This window comes from Mesoplodon bidens, assembly GCF_964165515.1.
Source record: "Mesoplodon bidens genome assembly, chromosome: 1".
Classification (NCBI taxonomy): Eukaryota; Metazoa; Chordata; class Mammalia; order Artiodactyla; family Ziphiidae; genus Mesoplodon; species Mesoplodon bidens.
In genome coordinates, this window is record NC_138176.1 from 169,092,036 (window position 1) to 169,117,368 (window position 25,333).

A 25,333-nucleotide genomic window follows, 5' to 3' on the forward strand; every position below is an offset into this window, starting at 1 on the left:
TTCTCACAACAATGAGGTAGGTACTGTGAGGTACCTACCGTCATTTTCATTTTGCAGATGAGGAAACTGACATACGGAGAGGTTAATGCCCAAAGTTTTATGGGACTGAGCCGTAAATTGAACCCAGAAAACCTCTGGAGCGTGCAGTCTATTATCTACTGATTAAAATATAAAAATGGGCGATACAGCGAGATTCACATAAAAAGAGTGTAGGTGAGAGAGGGAGGTTAGTAAAGCAAAAAGCCTCAGGGCCAAGACAGCTGAGATATCAATACAGGATGTAGTGTTATTTTCCACCCGATACTTTTTTTCTGCTTTATTTCCTACGCTTCCATGTTCCTCTTCTCAAATTTAAGATATTTCCTCGCTGGTGGTTTCGTCGTTCAGGCCTGACAGGGGCTGATCCCGAAATTCAGGCGCTAAACAACCTGTTGAAAGAAGCGGGGCAAATCCGAGGTAACCACGGTGACGGTGGCGTGGCGAGAACCCCGCGCAGGCGCGTTACATCCCAGGCGCGACCGCCGGCCCCTCCCCTGGGCCTCAGACTCCACCAGCTGGTGAGGAGTCCTGGGCGTGGGGCGTGGGCCGCGGGTAGGGGCGGAGAGGGCCCGGGCTGGGCGCCTGCGCAGACGCCGGGACGCTGGTGTGATCGAGCTCACGTAGCGAGGGTTGCAGTCGCCTCCTCCTCAGCGCAGCCGTCGCAGCCTGGAGGTTATAAAAGGGCTAACTGGCTCCCTCTGCTGCCCAGTCGCGCCGCCAACGGGCTGAGGGAAGGGATTAGGTAGCCGGCCGAGCGCAGGCGACCGGGGACTGAAGAACGCGCAGCCCTCCCGTGCCACTTCCCAGGTGAGACGCTCCTCCGACCTTGGGGACTGAGGCTTAAATCCTTGGGCAGCCGTGGCCCTTCTCGGATGGCTATGGTGGTCTGGTCCCTGCCCCCTCTCGTGGTATGGCTCGGTGGCAGGGGGAGGCTCCCCCAGTTTACTACTACTGGCTCAGTACCTTCTCCCCTGGAGACTCGGCCCCTCGCCCTGCGCCCCGCGTCTCCTGGGTACCCCAGAGGCCCTTCAGCCCTCCTCCGTGCTCCTCTTCCCACCGCCTCTCAGGTTGGCGCCCCCGACCGTTGGGGCTGCGGCAGCATCAGTCTCCGCCCCGGGGACCAGCACTTTCTTGAATATTCCTTCCTGGGGAGGAATCACCCTGTTGAGTTTTCCGAGCTCCTCTCCTACCTGGTCCTGCCTAAAAAGCCGAGGAGTACGCGAGGGTTTTCGGCCTCCACAGCAGCAGATGGTTAGCGTGTGGCAATGGAGAGCGGTTTTTAAAGCTTATAGCTGACGGGGAAGCGCTCGGGCATTTTTATCCTGCCGAAGAGTCGTGGGGTCTGGGAAGAGGACCTACCCGCGGAAGTTCAGGCTTTACTCATCTGTTGCGCGCAGCGGTGCTGCCGGAGCAGCTGGAGGTAGCCCCGGGCGGCGAGTTTCGGGCGGCTGGGTTGAGGAAGTCGGCTGTCAGATCCTCCAGTCAACTGGGAAGCTAGTTTTCTTCCTTCCTTCTTCTGCCACATAAAATTTTTAAAGGCACATGAGCTTCTCCCCTCCCCCTCTCTTTCTCTCCACCAAGTTTGCTGCTTTTAAAAGTCCACATCAGTAAATGGAATTCTTTGACTATGTGAGAACTTTGAGTTACGTGGATGGCCCCCAGCTGTATGTTTTAAGGGGGAGGAAGAATGGTTCCATAAGTATGGGACCATTTCTCCTAAATAATCGATTGTATTAAATACAGTCAGTTTTTAGACACTAACAATTTAGGCGTTCCGGGTAGAGTGGTGAAGACTTGGAATTTTGCACTGTTTGCTTTAAGAAAGGGATGAAGAAACTAGATCTCCTTTTAGGAATTGATCGAAAAGGCCAAAGCGGCTTGCCAATTTCGACTTAACTGTTGCTGGTTTCTCTGAGAGCTATGGACTTTCCCTTGGAATGCACTCTGAAGGGATGAAATAGCCACTACTGAGTGGGGGAAGGGAAAAGACGTGGCAGCAGTGTTCTTTCATCAACTTTTGCCTTTTTTTTTTTTGTAGGTTCGGGGAAGAAACGTATTTCCCTTTTTAGATTTAGATGTAGCTTATGAATGAGGCTAGTCTTTTCCTAAAATAATCTGATGAAATATTCAGTCCTCATAGCAGGAACACTGGAATTTAATTTATAAAACATTTAGAAGGGATTTTTCTGATCAAGTATCTATGGAAAAAAATGGATACGTTAAGGAGGAAATATTTAAGAAGCTGAAAGTGAACAACCGTGAATAAGGTTTTTTGCCTTGATTTAAAATTTAGACATTCAGAGATTTTTCTTTAACTTTGACTTTTAGCCTGTGAATATGATTTCTAAATCTTAACGATGAACTTCAAATTTTATCTTTTCTTTCTGTGGGAAGCATAGGTTTCATCACTTACCTTTGAAAGTCATGTCAGTTTTGGTTTTGGTACATTATGCTTTAAGTCCTGCCAATATTTTAGATGGCTGATGGCAGATGACTCTTTTTTTTTTTTTAATCTATTTTATTTTATTTATTTATTTATTTTTGGCTGCCTTGGGTCTTCGTTGCTGTGCGCGGGCTTTTCTCTAGTTGCGGCGAGCGGGGGCTACTCTTCGTTGCGGTGCGTGGGCTTCTCATTGCGGTGGCTTCTCTTGCTGTGGAGCACGGGCTCTAGGCGCTCAGGTTTCAGTAGTTGTGGCTCACGGGCTTTGTTGCTCCGCGGCATGTGGGATCTTCCCAGACCAGGGCTCAAACCCGTGTCGCCTGCAGTGGCAGGCGGATTCTTAACCACTGCGCCACCAGGGAAGCCCACAAATGATTCTTACAGATTTAACATAGTTACTAGGAAAAGGACTACTCTGTGTCTTCAGGTGAATAATGCTTTGATATCTTAAAATGAGTTTTATTTTGAAGTACTGAAAATCAAGGATTTTGGTAAGTGGATAATTTTATTGGCCATTTTGTATTTTGGTAACTAAAATAGTAACAAAAAAAGATGAAAAAATGTGTACAACTTTAATTTATTGCAGAAAAATTTAGACAGTATAAAAGACTATTGAAAAAGGAAAACTTTGTATTACCAGGGTAGTCCAGGTTGTTGCAGGGGAATCTTGGCTTTTTGGTAAGGAGATGTTAACCTTTTCTAATAGTGCAGAGTGGGTTGTATACTGACAAGCAGTATCTTTCATAGGGCAAATATGTTCAAGCTCCTGCTTTTATTCCAGGGATGCAGCCATAAAGCTTGTGAGCCTTCACTCCTGTGGAAGGAATGCCTTATTTTACTTAGCAGTTATTAACTGGGAGGAATGTAATTACATCTCTTAGATTTGAAAAGTGTCCCTATGAGATACATAGTAGTAGTTCTCAACCTATTTTGAGGTCATGAAATCCATTGAGAATCTGATAGAAGGTGTGGACCCTGGGTCTGAAAATGCAAGTATACATACCTGTGTGGAATTTTAATTACCATTTACAGATACTCTCTCCCTCCACAAGTGCATCTATAAACTGCAAAACCCTAACGCTACAAGAACCAAAAAGTAAAAGGTATGGAGTAAGGGCATCTAGGTATCTTGAGGCAGGGTTTCTTGAATATTTTTGAAAATTGAGCTGGGCTTGTAAGTCTGACTGGACTTGACTATATAGATGACCCTAATAAACTTTTGCTAAAAGAGTTTTTTAACAAAAGTAAGTTGGTTGGAGAATTGTTGAATTGCTAAATTGCCTAGGCAATCGTACATCATATTGGCCTCACCCCAACCCCTTATATGTTGTAACATGTCTTTGGCTGTACTCTGAAAGTGAAAAATACTTTAAGGTAAAGAAAAAGTAAATTGCACAGGCCCTTGGCATTACACTTTATTGCTCTTCTGACAGTGAGATCTTGAATCTTTTAATTACATAATGGGTGTGTGTGTGTATAAAAAATGAATGTGTAAGAGACAAGCCAAATAAGGTGTGTATGTGTATTTGTGAAAGCTTCATTAGTTAAAGTTTCATTTGTGTTTCTACTCAGTGAAATTTATTTGTATAAATTAAAGGTATCCTCTCATTAATTTTCCTCTAACCAAATATTGTGCCTCAATAAAAACTAATGACGCTCAAAGGACTTCATTAAGGTTACTCCAGCGGTTTTGAACTTGATATAATGAAAAACATTCCTTTTCCTGATGTTGCTTTGGATGCTCAGTATGACTATTAGTATATTTGGTTGTGTATTGGCAAAAAATACAGTATAGAGATTCATGCTTCTTACATAGTTGTCATCAGTGAATGAGTACTGTCTTGGACTTCTTCCGCTGCCTGCTTAGTGTTTTATATAAATGTGTCCATGTTTTGGTTTACATATTTTTCACTTAAATAGTGATATTATAATACATCAAAGTAATATACTCAGCCTTTCTTGTTGGGCATTTGAGCTATTTCTTCATTATAAGTAGTGTGAAGAGAAGGCTGTAATTTAGTGCTTTATCTTATCTACCTGTTTAGCTACAGTAAACTTTAACCAGTTTTCATTCTATCTGTACTCTTTTTTTTTTTTTAGGAAAAGAAATAACATGACAATAAAATTCTTATATCAGTACTTTTTTCTTCCCACTAAGTGAATTTTCTAGGGGATTGGATTGGGCTCTGAGAAGATTTTTTAATCAACCTGATAACAACTAAAGCACTTTACAATTTATAAAGTGTTGTTTCATAATATTATATAATTTAATCTTTAAAATAATTCTGTGAGGTGGTTTTATATCATCCCCATTTTACAAATAAAGAAACTGAGATTCCAAGTCAAGTAATTTGCCCAAGAATTAGTAGTCAAAATTAGTAGTCGGGCTTCCCTGGTGGCGCAGTGGTTGAGAGTCCGCTTGCCGATGCAGGGGACGCGGGTTCGTACCCCGGTCCGGGAAGATCCCACATGCCGCGGAGCGGCTAGGTCCGTGAGCCGTGGCCGCTGAGCCTGCACGTCGGAGCCTGTGCTCCGCAACGGGAGAGGCCACAACAGTGAGAGGCCCGCGTACCGCCAAAAAAAAAAAAAAAAAATTAGTAGTCAACAGTGAACATTGAGATGAAGCATCAAATGGAAGAATCTTCAGTTATGTCTATAGCAGTGAAGAAATGGATTCTATAAGTGTGTAAAAATTTTGGGAGAAGATGCTTTTGTAAAGTTTCTGGGGAGTAAGTAATAGAAATGGAAACTTGTAAAGTACTAATCACTAATTTTCAGATGTCTATTTTAATCTGTTTTCTGTTTTTCTGAATCTATATTTTTTAAGGTTTTTCACCTCAGTACCTCGCACTATTGCCCTTATAATTTCTTAAACTTTCAACCATGAACTGTTTTCTGAAAAATTTTAAGAATTTCTGTTACAAAGGGAAATTTGTGTACAAAGTATGTTTAGTTTTAGAGAATGAGAGAAAAAGTTGTTTTCCTTGATTCAATATTGTGATCATTAAGTATTAGCATCTGTTACTATGTTCTGAACATTGTGCTGGAAGAATCATTATAACAACATGTTTGAATTAACATACAGAATAGAGGACAGCTACATAGATTTATATGCCTAATTGTTTCATTTGAGAGTGTTTAGTAAATATTGATTAACTGGTTTTAAGTAGGCTCAAGACTTCTCTTACACTCTAATCTTATATTAACTGGATTTTCAGGTCTGATTCTTTCAAACAATGATCAGTAAATAATTATTTTAGTGCTTCTTAAACCTAGTTGTTGAATTTAGGTCCTCAAAGCATTACTTGCTGTATACATATGGCCTTTGTTCTTGCCCTCTTGTTCTAACAACCTCCCCCCTTTTTTTAAACCCAGACAAGATTTTATTCATATTCAAAAGTTGCTTGAAGACATTCTCAAATTTGCATACTCTCAAATTTACTAGTCTTTAAACCTCAAAGGTATTTTGAGAATAGATCTCAATTTACTGTTTGAATAAAAAAATCTTAAATAATGATATTTGTGAACAGTAATCGTAGCTACCAAGTGATAATGTTTTATAGGTAAATAAAAACACTAACATATGACATAATAAGGGTGATTACTAATAAATTAAAGTAATTGGTTTACTGTAACAACTTTGTCGAGGTATAATTGATATACAGTAAACTGCACACATTTACAGTGTGCAATTGGTAAGTTTTGACAAAAGTATATACCCATGAGATTGTCAACACTCAAGGAACATTTTCAACACCCTCAAGAGTTTCCTCATGACTCTTTGTAATCTCTCCCTCCCGCTCCTTCCTGCCCTTTCCTCATCCCCAGGTAACCATTGATCTTTTTCTGACACTTAAGATTTGTTTGCATTTTTTAGAGTTTTCTGTAAATGGACTCATATAGTATGTACTTTTTGCAGGGGGGAGGAGGGTGTCCGGCTTTTAAACTCAGCATAATTATTTTGGAATTCATCCACGTTGTTATGTGTTTGTTCCTTTTTATTGTTGAGTAGTATTATATTGTATGGATATACCACAGAACTTTTTTTTTCCATGTACTAATTGATGGACATTTGGGTTGTTTCCAGCTTTTAATTATTATAAACAAAGTTGCAATGAACATTCACAATTTGCATATAAGTCTTTGGAGGAATATATACTTTCTTTTCTCTTGCATAAATATCTAGTAGTGGAATAGTAACATATGTTATAGGAAAATATTTCTTCCCAGATTGTGGCTTGTCTTCATTGTTTTAACAGTGTGTTTCAAAGAGCAGGAACTGTCTCTAATCATGGACAGAATGTCTTTGCAGAAAATCGGGAAGATTTTTCAGAAAGCTCCAGCCCTAATAAGTGAATTCTGCAAGGTTGAAGGACAGAAGGTCAATATATAACAATCAGTTGTATTTTTCTATAATAACAATGAATACTTAGAAATTAAAATTTTAAAGTACCATCTTTTTTTTTTGCTTGTTTTTTTTTTTTTGCTTTATAACAAATTTAATCAGTTATACATATACATGTTTCCATATCCCCTCCCTTTTGCGTCTCCCTCCCACCCTCCCTATCCCATCCCTCCAGGCGGTCACAAAGCACCGAGCTGATCTCCCTGTGCTATGCAGCTGCTTCCCACTAGCTATCTACCTTACGTTTGGTAGTGTATATATGTCCATGCCGCTCTTTCACTTTGTCACAGCTTACCCTTCCCCCTCGCCATATACTCAAGTCCATTCTCTAGTAGGTCTGTGTCTTTATTCCTGTCTTACCCCTATGTTCTTCATGACATTTTTTTTTCTTAAATTCCATATATATGTGTTAGCATACAGTATTTGTCTTTCTCTTTCTGACTTACTTCACTCTGTATGACAGACTCTAAGGTCTATCCACCTCATTACAAATAGCTCAATTTCATTTCTTTTTATGGCTGAGTAATATTCCATTGTATATATGTGCCACATCTTCTTTATCCATTCATCCGATGATGGACAGTTAGGTTGTTTCCATCTCCGGGCTATTGTAAATAGGGCTGCTATGAACATTTTGGTACATGTCTCTTTTTGAATTATGGTTTTCTCAGGGTATATGCCCAGTAGTGGGATTGCTGGGTCGTATGGTAGTTCTATTTGTAGTTTTTTAAGGAACCTCCATACCGTTCTCCATAGCGGCTGTACCAATTCACATTCCCACCAGCAGTGCAAGAGTGTTCCCTTTTTTCCACACCCTCTCCAGCATTTATTGTTTCTAGATTTTTTGATGATGGCCATTCTGACTGGTGTGAGATGATATCTCATTGTAGTTTTGATTTGCATTTCTCTAATGAGTAAAGATGTTGAGCATCCTTTCATGTGTTTGTTGGCAGTCTGTATATCTTCTGTGGAGAAATGTCTATTTAGGTCTTCTGCCCATTTTTGGATTGGGTTGTTTGATTTTTTGTTATTGAGCTGCATGAGCTGCTTATAAATTTTGGAGATTAATCCTTTGTCAGTTGCTTCATTTGCAAATATTTTATCCCATTCTGAGGGTTGTCTTTTGGTCTTGTTTATGGTTTCCTTGGCTGTGCAAAAGCTTTTAAGTTTCATTAGGTCCCATGTGTTTATTTTTGTCTTTATTTCCATTTCTCTAGGAGGTGGGTCAAAAAGGATCTTGCTGTGATTTATGTCATAGAGTGTTCTGCCTATGTTTTCCTCTAAGAGTTTGATAGTGTCTGGCCTTACATTTAGGTCTTTAATCCATTTTGAGCTTATTTTTGTGTATGGTGTTAGGGAGTGATCGAATCTCATACTTTTACATGTCCCTATCCAGTTTTCCCAGCACCACTTATTGAAGAGACTGTCCTTTCTCCACTGTACATTCCTGCCTCCTTTATCAAAGATAAGGTGACCATATGTCCGTGGGTTTAACTCTGGGCTTTCTATCCTGTTCCATTGATCTATCTTTCTGTTTTTGTGCCAGTACCATACTGTCTTGATTACTGTAGCTTTGTAGTATAGTCTGAAGTCAGGGAGCCTGATTCCTCCAGCTCCGTTTTTCTTTCTCAAGATTGCTTTGGCTATTCGGGGTCTTTTGTGTTTCCATACAAATTGTGAAATTTTTTGTTCTAGTTCTGTGAAAAATGCCAGTGGTAGTTTGATAGGGATTGCATTGAATCTGTAGATTGCTTTGGGTAGTAGAGTCATTTTCACAATGTTGATTCTTCCAATCCAAGAACATGGTACATCTCTCCATCTATTTGTATCATCTTTAATTTCTTTCATCAGTGTCTTATAATTTTCTGCATACAGGGCTTTTGTCTCCTTAGGTAGGTTTATTCCTAGATATTTTATTCTTTTTGTTGCAATGGTAAATGGGAGTGTTTCCTTGATTTCACTTTCAGATTTTTCATCATTAGTATATAGGAATGCCAGAGATTTCTGTGCATTAATTTTGTATCCTGCAACTTTACCAAATTCATTGATTAACTCTAGTAGTTTTCTGGTAGCATCTTTAGGATTCTCTATGTATAGTATCAGTCATCTGCAAACAGTGACAGCTTTACTTCTTCTTTTCCAATTTGGATTCCTTTTATTTCCTTTTCTTCTCTGATTGCTGTGGCTAAAACTTCCAAAACTAGGTTGAATAAGAGTGGTGAGAGTGGGCAACCTTGTCTTGTTCCTGATCTTAGTGGAAATGGTTTCAGTTTTTCACCATTGAGGACGATGCTGGCTGTGGGTTTGTCATATATGGCCTTTATTATGTTGAGGAAAGTTCCCTCTATGCCTACTTTCTGCAGGGTTTTTATCATAAATGGGTGTTGAATTTTGTCGAAAGCTTTCTCTGCATCTATTGAGATGATCATATGGTTTTTCTCCTTCAATTTGTTAATATGGTGTATCACGTTGATTGATTTGCATATATTGAAGAATCCTTGCATTCCTGGGATAAACCCCACTTGATCATGGTGTATGATCCTTTTAATGTGCTGTTGGATTCTGTTTGCTAGTATTTTGTTGAGCATTTTTGCATCTATGTTCATCAGGGATATTGGCCTGTAGTTTTCTTTCTTTGTGACATCCTTGTCTGGTTTTGGTATCAAGGTGATGGTGGCCTCGTAGAATGAGTTTGGGAGTGTTCCTCCCTCTGCTATATTTTGGAAGAGTTTCAGAAGGATAGGTGTTAGCTCTTCTCTAAATGCTTGATAGAATTCGCCTGTGAAGCCATCTGGTCCTGGGCTTTTGTTTGTTGGAAGATTTTTGATCACAGTTTCAATTTCAGTGCTTGTGATTGGTCTGTTCATATTTTCTATTTCTTCCTGATTCAGTCTTGGCAGGTTGTGCATTTCTAAGAATTTGTCCATTTCTTCCAGGTTGTCCATTTTATTGGCATAGAGTTGCTTATAGTAATCTCTCATGATCTTTTGTATTTCTGCAGTGTCAGTTGTTACTTCTCCTTTTTCATTTCTAATTCTATTGATTTGAGTCTTCTCCCTTTTTTTCTTGATGAGTCTGGCTAATGGTTTATCAATTTTGTTTATCTTCTCAAAGAACCAGCTTTTAGTTTTATTGATCTTTGCTATCGTTTCCTTCATTTCTTTTTCATTTATTTCTGATCTGATTTTTATGATTTCTTTCCTTCTGCTAACTTTGGGATGTTTTTGTTCTTCTTTCACTAATTGCTTTAGGTGCAAGGTTAGGTTGTTTATTCAAGATGTTTCCTGTTTCTTAAGGTGGGATTGTATTGCTATAAACTTCCCTCTTAGAACTGCTTTTGCTGCATCCCATAGGTTTTGGGTCGTCGTGTCTCCATTGTCATTTGTTTCTAGGTATTTTTTAATTTCCCCTTTGATTTCTTCAGTGATCACTTCGTTATTAAGTAATGTATTGTTTAGCCTCCATGTGTTTGTATTTTTTACAGCTCTTTTCCTGTAATTGATGTCTAGTCTCATAGCATTGTGGTCGGAAAAGATACTTGATACAATTTTAATTTTCTTAAATTTACCAAGGCTTGATTTGTGACCCAAGATATGATCTATCCTGGAGAATGTTCCATGAGCACTTGAGAAAAATGTGTATTCTGTTGTTTTTGGATGGAATGTCCTATAAATATCAATTAAGTCCGTCTTGTTTAATGTATCATTTAAAGCTTGTGTTTCCTTATTTATTTTCATTTTGCATGATCTGTCCATTGGTGAAAGTGGGGTGTTAAAGTCCCCTACTATGATTGTGTTACTGTCGATTTCTCCCTTTATGGCTGTTAGTATTTGCCTTATGTATTGAGGTGCTCCTATGTTTGGTGCATAGATATTTACAATTGTTATATCTTCTTCTTGGATCAATCCCTTGATCATTATGTAGTGTCCTTCTTTGTCTCTTCTAGTAGTCTTTATCTTAAAGTCTATTTTGTCTGATATGAGAATTGCTACTCCAGCTTTCTTTTGGTTTCCATTTGCATGGAATATCTTTTTCCATCCCCTTACTTTCAGTCTGTATGTGTCTCTAGGTCTGAAGTGGGTCTCTTGTAGACAGCATATATATGGGTCTTGTTTTTGTATCCATTCAGCCAATCTGTATCTTTTGGTGGGAGCATTTAGTCCATTTACATTTAAGGTAATTATCGATATGTATGTTCCTATTCTCATTTTCTTAATTGTTTTGGGTTCGTTATTGTAGGTCTTTTCCTTCTGTTGTGTTTCTTGCCTAGAGAAGTTCCTTTAGCATTTGTTGTAAAGCTGGTTTGGTGGTGCTGAACTCTCTCAGCTTTTGCTTGTCTGTAAACGTTTTAATTTCTCCATCAAATCTGAATGAGATCCTTGCTGGGTAGAGTAATCTTGGTTGCAGGTTTTTCTCCTTCATCACTTTAATTATGTCCTGCCACTCCCTTCTGGCTTGTAGAGTTTCTGCTGAGAGATCAGCTGTTATCCTGATGGGGATTCCCTTGTGTGTTATTTGTTGTTCTTGCCTTGCTGCTTTTTTTTTTTTTTTTTTTTTTTTTTTTTTTTTTTTTTGCTGTACGCGGGCCTCTCACTGCTGTGGCCTCTCCCGTTGCGGAGCACAGGCTCCGGACACACAGGCTCCGCGGCCATGGCTCGCGGGCCCAGCCGCTGCGCGGCATGTGGGATCTTCCGGGATAGGGGCACGAACCCGTGTCCCCTGCATCGGCAGGCGGACTCTCAACCACTGCGCCACCAGGGAAGCCCTGCCTTGCTGCTTTTAATATGATTTCTTTGTGTTTAATTTTTGACAGTTTGATTAATATGTGTCTTGGCGTATTTCTCCTTGGATTTATTCTGTATGGGACTCTCTGTGCTTCCTGGACTTGATTAACTATTTCCTTTCCCATATTAGGGAAGTTTTCAACTATAATCTCTTCAAATATTTTCTCAGTCCCTTTCTTTTTCTCTTCTTCTTCTGGAACCCCTATAATTCGAATGTTGGTGTGTTTAATGTTGTCCCAGAGGTCTCTGAGACTGTCCTCTGTTCTTTTCATTCTTTTTTCTTTATTTTGCTCTGCAGCAGTTATTTCCACTATTTTATCTTCCACCTCACTTATCCTTTCTTCTGCCTCAGTTATTCTGCTATTGATCCCATCTAGAGTATTTTTTATTTCATGTATTGTGTTTTTAATCGATGCTTGATTCATCTTTAGTTCTTCTAGGTCCTTGTTAACTGTTTCTTGCATTTTGTCTATTCTATTTCCAAGATTTTGGATCTGGGAAATAGAATCTTGGATCATCTTTACCATCATTATTCTGAATTCTTTTTCAGGTAGACTGCCTATTACCTCTTCATTTGTTAGATCTGGTGGGTTTTTATCTTGCTCCTTCTCCTGCTGTGTGTTTTTCTGTCTTCTCATTTTGCTTATGTTAGTGTGTTTGGGGTCTCCTTTTTGCAGGCTGCAGGTTCGTAGTTCCCGTTGTTTTTGGTGTCTGTCCCCAGTGGCTAAGGTTGGTTTAGTGGGTTGTGTAGGCTTCCTGGTGGAGGGGACTAGTGCCTGTGTTCTGGTGGATGAGGCTGGATCTTGTCTTTCTGGTGGGCAGGTCCACGTCTGGTGGTGTGTTTTGGGGTGTCTGCGGACTTTTTATGATTTTAGGCAGCCTCTCTGCTAATGGGTGGCGTTGTGCTCCTGTCTTGCTAGTTGTTTGGCTTAGGGTGTCCAGCACTGTAGCTTGCTGGTCGTTGAGTGAAGCTGGGTGCTGGTGTTGAGATGGAGATCTCTGGAAGATTTTTGCCGTTTGATATTATGCGGAGCTGGGAGGTCTCTTGTGGACCAGTGTCCTGAAGTTGGCTCTCCCACCTCAGAGGCACAGCACTGACTCCGGGCTCCTCAATTTGGGATGATGTGTTGTCTATTCATGTATTCCACAGATGCAGGGTACATCAAGTTGATTGTGGAGCTTTAATCCGCTGCTTCTCTTAAAGTACCATCTTAATAGCACCAAAACCTATGAAATATTTAGTATTAGCTTTACAAGACATGTGCAAGATTTGTATAATGAAAATTATAAGACACTGGTGGAAGAAACCAAAGAAGACCTAAGTAAATGGAGAGATATGCCATATACATGGATTGGAAGACAATATTGTTAAGACAACCATTCGTCCAAGCTGATCTATAGATTCAATGCGATTCCAGTCAAAATCCCAGCAGGGTTGATTACAGAAAGTAACAAGCTGATTCTAAAATTGATATGGGGGGCTTCCCTGGTGGCGCAGTGGTTGGGAGTCCGCCTGCCGATGCAGGGGACACGGGTTCGTGCCCCGATCCCGGAAGATCCCACATGCCGCGGAGCGGCTGGGCCCGCGAGCCATGGCCGCGGAGCCTGTGTGTCCGGAGCCTGTGCTCCGCAACGGGAGAGGCCACAGCAGTGAGAGGCCCGCGTACAGCAAAAAAAAAAATAAAATAAAATTGATATGGAAAAACAAAGGAACTAGAAAAAGGTAAAATAATGTTGAAAAAGAACAGAAAAGTTGGGAAACTCCTGATTTCAACTTAATTGCTGCAGTACTCAAGGGTAAAGATAGAGAAAAGATAGATCAATGGAACAAAACAGAGAATTCAGACACACAAAATGGTCAGTTCGTTTTTGACAAGGGTATTAAAGCAATTCAATAGAGAAAGGATAATCTGGAGTAGTTAGACGTTCATATGCAAAAACTGTCTTATTTGGGCATCTAATATCCTCTGTTGGACACTGGGCAGCCCCTTGCCCAGAAATTTATATAAATCTTGGGACAGATGACACAAAGGCACCAATGGATATGAAATATGAAATAAAGTTTACTCACACAGTCAACTGAAAAGGATTCCTCACAGAGAGGTCTTAGGTTTAGTCCAGAATGAAGCAAAAGTGAAGAAGGGCAGTTGGGTTTAATTTTTATCGTGGCCAGAAGGAGTGTGATAGTTCTCATGTGTGGGATTTACATGGTTTTAGCTTCCCACTGACGCCCAAGGAGGCAATGGCTGGGCTTTCTTACTGACTTATCCAGCTGTGGGGCAAAAGGGAGAGGGAGGTGTGGGGCTTTAAGGCAATGAGCACTCAAACATCAAAATAGAATATTTTTCTTTATTATAGCCTCAGTACAAAAATTCCTCACTGTCTGTGCAAAAACTAGTTCAAAGTCGTTCGTAGACCTCGAGATATGACCTAAAGCTAGAAAATAACTTGAAGAAAATATAAATCAAAATCTTTTTGACCTTGGATCAGGCAAAGATTTTTTTTTTAATCATCAAAAAATTAGATACCAAAAGCATGATCCATAAATGAATAAATTGATAAATTCGACTTCATGAAAATTAAGAACTTCTGCTGTTTGAAACAGTGTTATGAGAGTAAAAAGACAAGTCATAGACTGGGAGTTAATATTCCCCTATCACATATCTGACAAAAGTCTTGTATCCAGAATATATAAAGAACTCACAAAATTCAGTAGTAAGTGAGAAATCTAATAAAAATTTGACAAAAGATTTAAGTAGAAGCACAGGTAGATCAGCTCCGTGCTTTGTGACCAACTGGAGGGGTGGGATAGGGAGGGTGGGAGAGAGGGAGACGCAAGAGGGAAGGGATATGGGAACAGATGTATATGTATAACTGATTCACTTTGTTACAAAGCAGAAGCTAATACACCATTGTGAAGCAATTATGCTACAATAAAGTTGTAAAAAAAAAAAAGATTTAAGTAGAAACTTTACCAAAAAGACCTATGGATAGCAAATAAATATACCAAAAGATATTAAACATCATTAGTAATTGCAGAATTGCAAATTAAAACCACACTGAAATACCAGTATACACTTAAGTGAGAAAATTAATTGAGACATTAAGAAGAATGAAGGAAAAAAGGAAAAATAACAACAATACCAAATGCTGATAAGAATGTGGAGCAGTTGGAGCTTTCATCCATTGCTGATGGCAGTGCAAATGATATAGTGACTTTAACATTTGGCAGTTCTTTATAAAGGTAAACATATGCTTACCATACAACCCAGCATCCCTACTCCTGAATTTACCTAGTGAAATGAGAATTTGTTGATTTCTTTTTTAAAAACAGCTTTATTGAGATACAATTCACACACCATACAATTTACCTCTTAAAGTGCTTTTAATACATGCACAGAGTTGGTGTAACCATCATAACAATTTTAGTACTTTTTTTTTTATCACTCCAAAAAGAAACATCAGATCTGTTAGAAATCACTCTCCTCCCCCTCCCCCAGCCCTAGGCAACCACTAATGTACTTTTTATGTCTGTAGATTTTTTCACTTAACATAATGTTTTTGAGGTTCATTTGCGTTATAGCATGTATCAGTACTTCATTTCTTTTTATGACCAAATAACATTCCATTGTATGAATATATCATATTTTATTTATTCATCATTTGATGCACATTTGGGTTGCTTCCACCTTTTTGGCTACTATTAATAATGCTGCTATGAACATTCATATACAAATATTTCTGTGGATATGTGCTTTCATTTGTTTCGGGTATAGACTTAGGAGTGGAATTGTTGGGTCATATGGTAACTCCATGTTTTTAGGAACTGAAAAACTGTTTTCCAAAGTAGCTACACCATTTTACATTCCCATTAGCAGTGCATGAGTGCTCCAGTTTCTTCACATCCTTGTCAACACTTATTTTCTTTTTTACTATAGCTATACTAGGGGCTGTGAAGTGATATCTCATTGTGGTATTTGATTTGCATTTCCATAGTGACTAATGATGTTGAGTGTTTTTTCATGTACTTATTGGCCATTTGTATCTTCTTTGGAGAAATGTCTCTTCAAATCCTTTTCCCATTTAAAAAATGGAGTATTTTAAATTATTTTTACTGTTGGGTTCTAAGAGTTCTGTATATATTCTGGGTATTAAACTTTTGTTAGAGATATGATTTATAATTTTTTTTCCCATTCTGTGGGTTGTCTTTTCACTTTCCTGAAGAACAAAAGTTTTAAATTTTGATGAAGTCCAATTTAATTTTTTCCTTGGCTTCTTGTGCTTTAGGTGTTATATCTAAGAAATTGTTGTCTAGGTGTTATGTCTAATTGCCTAATCAAGGTTATGAATCTTTACACCTCTTTTTTTCCTAAGAGGTTTATAGTGTTAAATTTCAAAATAATCTTTGCTATATTTTGTGTTAATTTTAGGGTCAATTTAAAGTTTTCTTAAGTTTATTCCCAGGTAATTAACATATTTGTTGCTGTTGCAAATGAGATAATTTTTCTGTTGCTTCCTGTGATTGGTTCTTGTTTGTATGAAAAGGTCCTTTTCTAAAGGGAATGCTCTTTCTTTCTAAATGATAATTTTTCAAGTAGTATCGCTTGCTTTAAAAATTCAGTCTTTAATGAAGTTTCATTGAAAGCTATGCTTTTGGAATAGTTTGCTTCACCACATATTCCTTACTTAAGCTTAAAAAATCTAAAATGTATATTGTTCGAGATTTTATTTTCCACTTGTATCCTAAGGGTGGCGAAGACACTACAGTTGCCTTTTCAGGACTTCCTCTGAAAATCAAAAATAGATGCAATTTGTTTTGGAGCAAAAGGGATTGATGGTGGTATTATGCCAACTAGTAGAGGTGTGGTTGATCATTTGGATTTTGCTATCTCTGTCTGTGATTTGAATTTGTCTCTTCACTTCACTGCTACTTTGACTTCATTTTTTAGCTCGCTTATTTATTTATAGAAATACAAATTTTCTATTAAAAATGTTTATTAAAATGCAGAAGTTGAGCAAAGAGAATTGACTGTGATCCCAACTCGCAGATAGTTGTTAACATTTTTTGAGTTCTTTTAATTACTATATAAAGTTTTAAACTTTTTACGTATATATCCAATTATATTCTTTAAACTTAGAAATTAGGCTTTAAACTTTCCCATATTTATGTTTAGCACTTTCTAACTTTTTGTTAGAAACAAACCTAGTTTTAAGAGTTTAAGTCTCTATCCGTGGTGGCACAGTGGTTAAGAATCCACCTGCCAATGCAGGGGACACCAGTTCGAGCCCTGGTCTGGGAAGATCCCACATGCTGTGGAGCAACTAAGCCCGAGCACCACAACTACTGAGCCTGAACTCTAGAGCCCGCAAGCAACTACTGAGCCCGCGTGCCACAACTACAGAAGCCCGTGTGCCTAGAGCATGTGCTCTGCAACAAGAGAAGCCACCGCAATGAGAAGCCCACGCACCACAACGAAGAGTAGCCCCCACGTGCGGTGACTAGAGAAAGCCCGCGTGCAGCGACGAAGACCCAGTGCAGCCAAAAATAATAAATACGTTGAAAAAAAACTGTTTAAGTCTCTAAAGAATAGCTGCTTTTTATATTACTGCTGTTTTTTAATATTCTAACCAATATTTATTGATATTCATGTTATGAAATACATAGTTTCATTAATATAACCAGTTTATACAACCAAGAGAAAATACTACAAATTATTCAAATGAGAAATGTATAGACTATGTTAATATTTGGAAATACCAGCATTTATAAGCAACAAGGAAAACGTGTATAATTTAATGTTTACTTCTTTTCCTTCTTCCCTTCCACTGCCTCTGTCCACTTTCTTCTCCCACTCAAATTCCTAAATTATAAAGACTGTGCATTTGTTTGCTAGTAGATTGGGCTGCTTGGTCCTTCTCACTGCCTTAGCCCAGGGTTGAGGTTGCCTGGGCTTCCCACAACTCTCCAAGTCTTTTCTTTTTCCACGTCCCTTGAGACACCCTTGGCAACATATCCAGCTATTCTTGAGCTCTTGCCCCACATTCAAAAGTAACATGTCTTAAGTGTCTTCGATGTGTCAGGCATCATCCAAGGCACTTTCATCCGAAGTACTGCTTTTTTTTTTTTTTTTTTGGCCGCGTTGCACAGCATGCGGAATCTTAGTTCACTGACCAGGGATCAAACCCGTGCCCCCTGTAGTGGAAGCACAGAGTCTTAACCTCTGGACCACCAGGGAAGTCCCTGCTGATTTTTTATTACTGGCTGGTGGTCAAGTTTGGCCTCATATTTGATACCTTACCTTTTTGCTTATTCTGCTTCCAGTTAAAGGGACCACCAAATAAAAGTGGACATTATGGATGAATTTTACTAAATTGCAGGACTCTTAGTATAACTTATGGTAATTTTTTTTTCTACCCCGGGAACAAGAATCCTGAACTTTTTTATCCTGTATTGGGAAATGTATGCATTACTAACTAAAGTGTTTGAAATAGTTGAGAGGTATACTATACAGTTTAAAATATACAGTTTAAAAGTCAGTGAAGAAGGGCACCGTTTTAGTTATAAATAAGATTCATTTCTTTCTCAAATCTTCCCCTCAGCCTACATTTATTTTTAAAATGTTTCTGGTTTAGGGGAACTTGACTTTCCTAGTTGAAACAGAAACTTTAAACATTGAGTTTAACTTCAATTGTGAATCCAATTTAAATCTTTTTTTATAAATGGATTAAAACCATATTTATTCTTAAACTTTGTATCTCAGATATAGAGGTAGCATGTATTGGACCTCCAAAATTAAGAAAAACATTTAAAAGATAATTGAAAAATATCGCTTTCTGGTGCTAGGGAATAGAGAGGGGTAAATATATGAGAATTATTTACCTTGTTATTTAGTTTGCCTCTAAAAATATTAACAACAAGGTTGATGAGAGAAACTATATTAATTAGGACTCTGGCTTAAACAGAAATCCAACTCATACTAGCCCATAATGGAATTTATTTAAGTATTGTGGGGATAGGGAGTTGTCTTAACAACAGAGGTCAGGAGTGTGATTAAACTTCAAGAATAACTGGAACATGAGAATGCTTTTTTCTTTCTCTTGTCTGTCTTCTCTGCGTTATTTGCTTCATTTTAAAACCTTTCCAGATAAGCTTCATTCCTTGGTCCCTAACTTCTCCTGAGCTTTATTTATAAAATAGTTGAGGCATTCAAAGGGTGCCTGCCACTTCTTTCTCAGTTTCATTTTTAAATTTTCCAGCAAAGAACTTTGAATGGCTACTTAGTCAGGGAGAAGTATCATGCTATATAACATGACTGGTAAAACTATGGGGATGAATTAAAGATAGACTGGCGGAGTAAAAAAAGGTAGAAGGGGGCAGTTTCCAGAAGAAAGAGTAGGGGTGGTTGAGGTGCCATATAGGGAAAAACGGGTATGTGTTTTTGAAATGATCTTATCTTCAGATTACTTCTGACAGGGAAGACTTTGAACTTTGGAAGAACCTCCATAAGAAAGCCTATGTAGCACTTTCAGTTAAGAGCAATATCTTGATTTAGAGGTTCTTTTCAACTAAATCCTGAACTGTTTTTCCACTGGAATGATGCCAAAGACTGGGTTCACTGCTCAGTTACAGAAAGTTGTGGCAAAGAGGCTAGTATGATTTCTGAGGGTTTTTGTTGTTGTTGTTTTTAATAACAACTCTTTATTTATTTATTTATTTATGGCTGTGTTGGGTCTTCATTGCTGCACACTGGCTTTCTCTAGTTGCGGCGAGCGGGGGCTACTCTTCATTGCAGTGCACAGCTTCTTACTGTGGTGGCTTCTCTTGTTGTGGAGCATGGGCTCTAGGCGCACGGGCTTCAGTAGTTGCAGCACACAGGTTCAGTAGTTGTGGCTCACGGGCTCTAGAGCACAGGCTCAGTAGTTGTGGCGCACGGGCTTAGTTGCTCCGTGACGTGTGGGATCTTCCCGGACCAGGGATCGAACCCGTGTCCCCTGCATTGGCAGGCGGATTCTCAACCACTGCGCCACCAGGGAAGCCCTGATTTCTGAGTTTTTGATCAAAAGTTTGCTAATACCATTAAAGCACTCGTCCATCGTATTTTAAGTGTGTACTAGAGATGCATTTCACTCTCTTTGGGAGCAGAAGTATGACTAGAATTTATAGAGTTAAAACAAATGGCAATTTACAGAGGGATAATAGGGAAGAACAGAAACATAACTAGTTCTATTAGTAATCACTCTTAGTTGTCTTGGAAAATTCATCCTGCTTATATGGTAGAGACATGCTGTCTTGATGTATATACTACATTGCAGTGGCCTGAATTAGAAGCCTGAATGTGTGTTGGTCTTTTGTGTTGACCAAAAACTGTCAGAAAGATTAAAGTCTAACACATATGTCAGGAAAACCAACAGTTGAATATGGAATTTGTATGAGGAAAAATAAACTTAAAGCTGGAGCCCTCTAAAAAGATTTGGAACAGTTGTGGAAGGTGTGGAGAGACTGACTGTTAGAAGGAGCCCTATGGAAAATTTTTTGTGTCAGAGAAAGTTTAGATTAGAATAACAAGCATTTTTTAGTCCACCTTATTAATTTTTGAGTGATTTGTCTAGGAAAGACAAACTTTTAAATGTTGCAACTTTTTTCTTGGAAGGAAAAAGTTAGACCAAAAGGCTAATAGAATTATTTGCCAGATGCCCTGTTCTAGTAATCCACTGAATAACTTGAACATACAGTTCAGTGAATCCTGATAACTCAAAGTCGTAAACATTTAGAATGTAGCAGAACTGTTTTAAAATCTGTTCCCAGGTTTGATTGATCTGTGAGTATGTGGGACTGGACTTTCCTGGAAGAGAAGGACTGTAGGAAAGTTTTAGATAAATAGTACACTTTGCAATTTATTTTTGTCCAGGTCTACCTGAGAATATGTTTCCCAGGTTGTTGTTGTTGTTTCCTTACAGTTTTAAAAATATTACATTCATGTATATCAAACATTACATGTAATATACATGTGTTATAAAAATTAGATAAAAAACACTTATGAACCTACCATCTAACCAAGAACCAACATATTATCAGTAATTTATCCATACTGTTTTAGCACTAAATTTTTTATCAGTATAAATTTGTCTTTGTATCTTTGACTCTTCTTTGGCTTTGTTTTCTTTCCCCTTTCCTCCCCTCTCTCCCTTTCTTTCATCAGGTCCTCTCAGGGATCTGAGATTTACCTTTCTTTTAAAGGAGATTGCATCCTCTTTAACCCATTTAAATTCTATTTCAAGCTTCTTTGAGGGTTTAGAAAGAAGGTGTCTTACTTTTTTTTAAATTAATTTTTATTGGAGTATAGTTGCTTTACAGTGTTGTGTTAGCTTCTACTGCACAGTATATCTTACTATTTTTAATAAAACCCTAATGTCTTTTGGGATGCTTTACTCTTAGTTGCATATAATGATTTGCTTTACAAGCTGGTAACTGAATGAAGGTGGTAATAAATGGAAGTGAGACATCATAAGTAAAGAAACCATTATGTTTTAAAAACCTGTGATTGATAAAGATGTGCTTGCCTATTAACATGTCACTTAAGGTTTCTGAAAGAATGTGGATTAGACATAGTATTAAAACAGATTAGAGGAAGCATTCCCTAGATTAATTAGAAATTCAGTGACAAGTTCCAAAAAATAAGTTGAAGTAAAATGTATTTTAAAGGCAGAGAGCGCCTTTTATGTGATTTCAAGGGATGGTTGTATCCTGTGGTTCTCAAAGTGTGGTTCCCAGAGCAGTAGCAGCAGCAGCATCACCTGAGAACTTGCATAAATGATCTAGGTACCTCAACCTTTAGGTGATCTGATACAGCTAAAGTTTAGAACCACTGCTATATAGGCTACCTTCATTTTTATTAACCAGCTTACGTTGGCATGGTAATTTGGAGTAATGCTGTGAGGGTCTGAACTTTCTATTGCAAGTGACAGAAATCCATCATGAACTAGTTTAAGAAAAAGGGAATCTACAGGCTCCCTTAGCTGAGTTGGAAGATTATTGGGATAGCTCACAGATTCAAAGCAGTAATTGTAATAATCAGGACTGTGGAGCTTGTAAAGCTGTTTGTCTCTGCATAACTTTGTCCTGTTTATAGATTAGGTTACTATCTATCCTTGTCAAGTGGGAAAGATGGTCACAGGCAGCTCCAGATTCACATCCTCTGAACTTAGCAATTCAGAAAGAGCTGCTTTTTACCATTTCACAAGCCCACTCCTCAACTGTTACGTTCATGGGAATGAGAGTCCATGACTGCCTTAGCCTGGGTCATATGTCTATTTCTGGGAGGAAGGAGAATAGAAAAGTATGCTACTCTGACAATGTACAGTAGTTCACTACTTGATATCTGGGTTGCTTTCAAATAAGCTTAACAATCTTTGAAGCAGAGAAATCTAGAGGTTTATAGAGTTAGAAAATGGGACATGCTCAAACGTGTTAGCCACTTTATTGTGTTAGAGTGTAGTTAAGCACTTCATTAAAGGCTTATAGCGCCATAATATGGAAGTTGATGTTTTAGGTTTATTATTTTGTATAGAGTTAATTTTTGTCATGATAAAAGTAAATATAATTCGAGAAATGCAAATCAAAACTACAGTGAGGTACCACCTCACACCGGTCAGAATGGCCATCATTAAAATGTCTACAGGGCTTCCCTTGTGGCACAGTGGTTAAGAATCCGCCTGCTAATGCAGGGGACACAGGTTCGAGCCCTGATCTGGGAAGATCTCACATGTCACGGAGCAACTAAGCCCGTGCGCCACAACTACTGAACCTGCGCTCTAAAGCCTGTGAGCCACAACTACTGAGCCCACGTGCCACAACTACTGAAGCCCGCGTACCTAGAGACTGTGCTCTGCAGCAAGAGAAGCCACCGTGGTGAGAAACCCGTGCACTGCAACAAAGAGTAGCCCCCACTCGCCACAACTAGAAAAAGCCTGCATGCAGCAACAAAGACCCAACGTAGCCAAAAATAAATAAAAAGCAAATACATTTTTTTAAAAAAAGGTCTACAAATAACAGATGCTGGAGAGGGTGTGGAGAAAAGGGAACCCTCCTACACTGTTGGTGGGAATGTAAGTTGGTGCAGCTACTATGGAGAACAGTGTGGAGGTTCCTCAGAAAATTAAAAATATTGTAGAATTACCATATGATCCAGCAGTCCCACTCCTGGGCATATACCTGGACAAAACTATAATTAAAAAAGATACATGCACCCCTGTGTTCATAGCAGCACTCTTCACAATAGCTAAGACATGGAAACAACCTAAATGTCCATCAACAGATGAATGGATAAAGAAGATTGGTACATATATACAATGGAATACTACTCAGCCATAAAAAAGAAAGAAATAGGACTTCCCTGGTGGCTCAGTGGTTAAGAATCTGCCTGCCAATTCAGGGGACACGGGTTAGAGCCCTGGTCCGGGAAGATCGCACATGCCGTGGAGCAACCAAGCCCTTGCGCCACAACTACTGAGCCTGCACTTTAGAGCCCATGAGCCACAACTACTGAGCCCACATGCCTAGAGCCCATGCTCTGCAACAAGAGAAGCCACCACAATGAGAAGCCCATGCACCGTGACAAAGAATAGCCCCCGCTCGCCGCCACTAGAGAAAGCCCGCACACAGCAATGAAGACCCAGTGCAGCCAAAAAGAAAGAAGGGAGGGAGGAAGGAATGAATTTCTGCTTAAAGAAAAAAAAAAAACAACAACGAAATAATGCCACTGCAGCAACAAGGATGCAACTAGGGATTATCATACTAAGTGAAGTGAAGTCAAAAAGAGAAAGACAAATACCATATGATGTCACTTATATGTGGAATCTAAAATATGACACAAATGAGCCTATCTACAAAACAGAACACAGACATAGAGAGCAGACTTGTGGTTGCCAAGGGGTAGGGGGCTGGGAGAGGGAAGGACTGGGAGTTTGGGATTAGCAGATGTAAACTATTATATATAGGATGGATAAACAACAAAGTCCTACTGTATAGCATAGGGAACTATATTCAATATTCTGTAATACACCATAATGGAAAAGAATATTACAGAGAGTCTACATACAAGTGAGTCACTTTGCTGTACAGCAGAGATTGGCACAACATTGTAAATCAACTATACTTCAATAAAAAAAATAACCTATATATGATGAGAAAAAAAATAAACATGGAGTATAAAAGTAAATATACCCTATGACATCTGAAAAAAGGAAAGAAATAGGAAAAAATCAACTAATGTTCTGCTCTCCAGAGACAACTACATTTTGGTGAATTTCCTCTGCATGTTTTCTTGCATAGTTACGATCACATTATAATGTTAATTTTTTTGAATTTTATTTTATTTATTTTTTTATACATCAGGTTCTTATTAGTCATCCATTTTATACACATCAGTGTATACATGTCAATCCCATTCTCCCAATTCATCACACCACCACCACCACCGAGCTGTTTATATATTTTGGAGATTAATACTTTGTCCGTTGATTCATTTGCAAATATTTTCTCCCATTCTGAGGGTCATCTTGTCATCTTGTTTGTAGTTTCCTTTGCTTTGCAAAGCTTTTAAGTTTCATTAGGTCCCATTTGTTTATTTTTGTTTTTATTTCCATTATTCTAGGAGGTGGATCAAAAAAGATCTTGCTGTGGTTTATGTCAAAGAGTGTTCTTCCTATGTTTTCCTCTAAGAGTTTTATGGTGTCCAGTCTTCATTTAGGTCTCTAATCCATTTTGAGTTTATTTTTGTGTATGGTGTTAGGGAGTGTTCTAATTTCATTCTTTTACATGTAGCTGTCCAGTTTTCCCAGCACCACTTATTGAAGAGACTGTCTTTTCTCTATTGTATATCCTTGCCTCCTTTGTCATAGATTAGTTGACCATAGGTGCGTGGGTTTATCTCTGGGCTTTCTATCCTGTTCCATTGATCTATGTTTCTGTTTTTGTGCCAGTACCATATTGTCTTGATTACTGTAGCTTTGTAGTATAGTTTAAAGTCAGGGAGTCTGATTTCTCCAGCTCTGTTTTTTTCCCTCAAGACTGCTTTGGCTATTCAGGGTCTTTTGTGTCTCCATACGAATTTTAGGATTTTTTGTTCTAGTTCTGTAAAAAATGCCATTGGTAATTTGATAGGGATTGCATTGAATCTGTAGATTGTTTTGGGTAGTATAGTCATTTTCACAATATTGATTCTTCCAATCCAAGAACATGGTATGTCTCTCTATATGTTGGTATAATCTTTAATTTCTTTCATCAGTGTCTTATAGTTTTCTGCATACAGGTCTTTTGTCTCTCTAGGTAGGTTTATTCCTAGGTATTTTATTCTTTTTGTTGCAACAGTAAATGGGAGTGTTTCCTTAATTTCTCTTTCAGATTTTTCATCATTTGTGTATAGGAATGTAAGAGATTTCTGTGCATTATTTTTGTATCCTGCAACTTTACCAAATTCATTGATTAGCTCTAGTAGTTTTCTGGTGGCATCTTTAGGATTCTCTATGTATAGTATCATGTCATCTGCAAACAGTGACAGTTTTACTTCTTTTCCAATTTGTATTCCTTTCATTTCTTTTTCTTCTCTGATTGTTGTGGCTAGGACTTCCAAAACTATGTTGAATAATAGTGGCGAGAGTGGACAT

The 25,333-nt window shown here is 38.5% G+C and overlaps 1 protein-coding gene across 3 annotated transcripts in view; it reads left to right on the forward strand.

Moving 5' to 3' along the window:
- Positions 1-694: 694 nt before the first annotated feature.
- Positions 695-25,333, forward strand: part of P4HA1 (prolyl 4-hydroxylase subunit alpha 1) — an 89,754-nt gene continuing 65,115 nt past the window's right edge. The window contains exon 1 of one of the 3 annotated variants that reach the window (XM_081248483.1): positions 695-846. The gene's annotated coding sequence lies outside the window, so the exon portion shown is untranslated. Of the gene's footprint in view, positions 847-932; positions 1,460-25,333 lie in introns of those variants that run through there. The other 2 variants (XM_081248482.1, XM_081248484.1) reach the window with 2 other exon arrangements.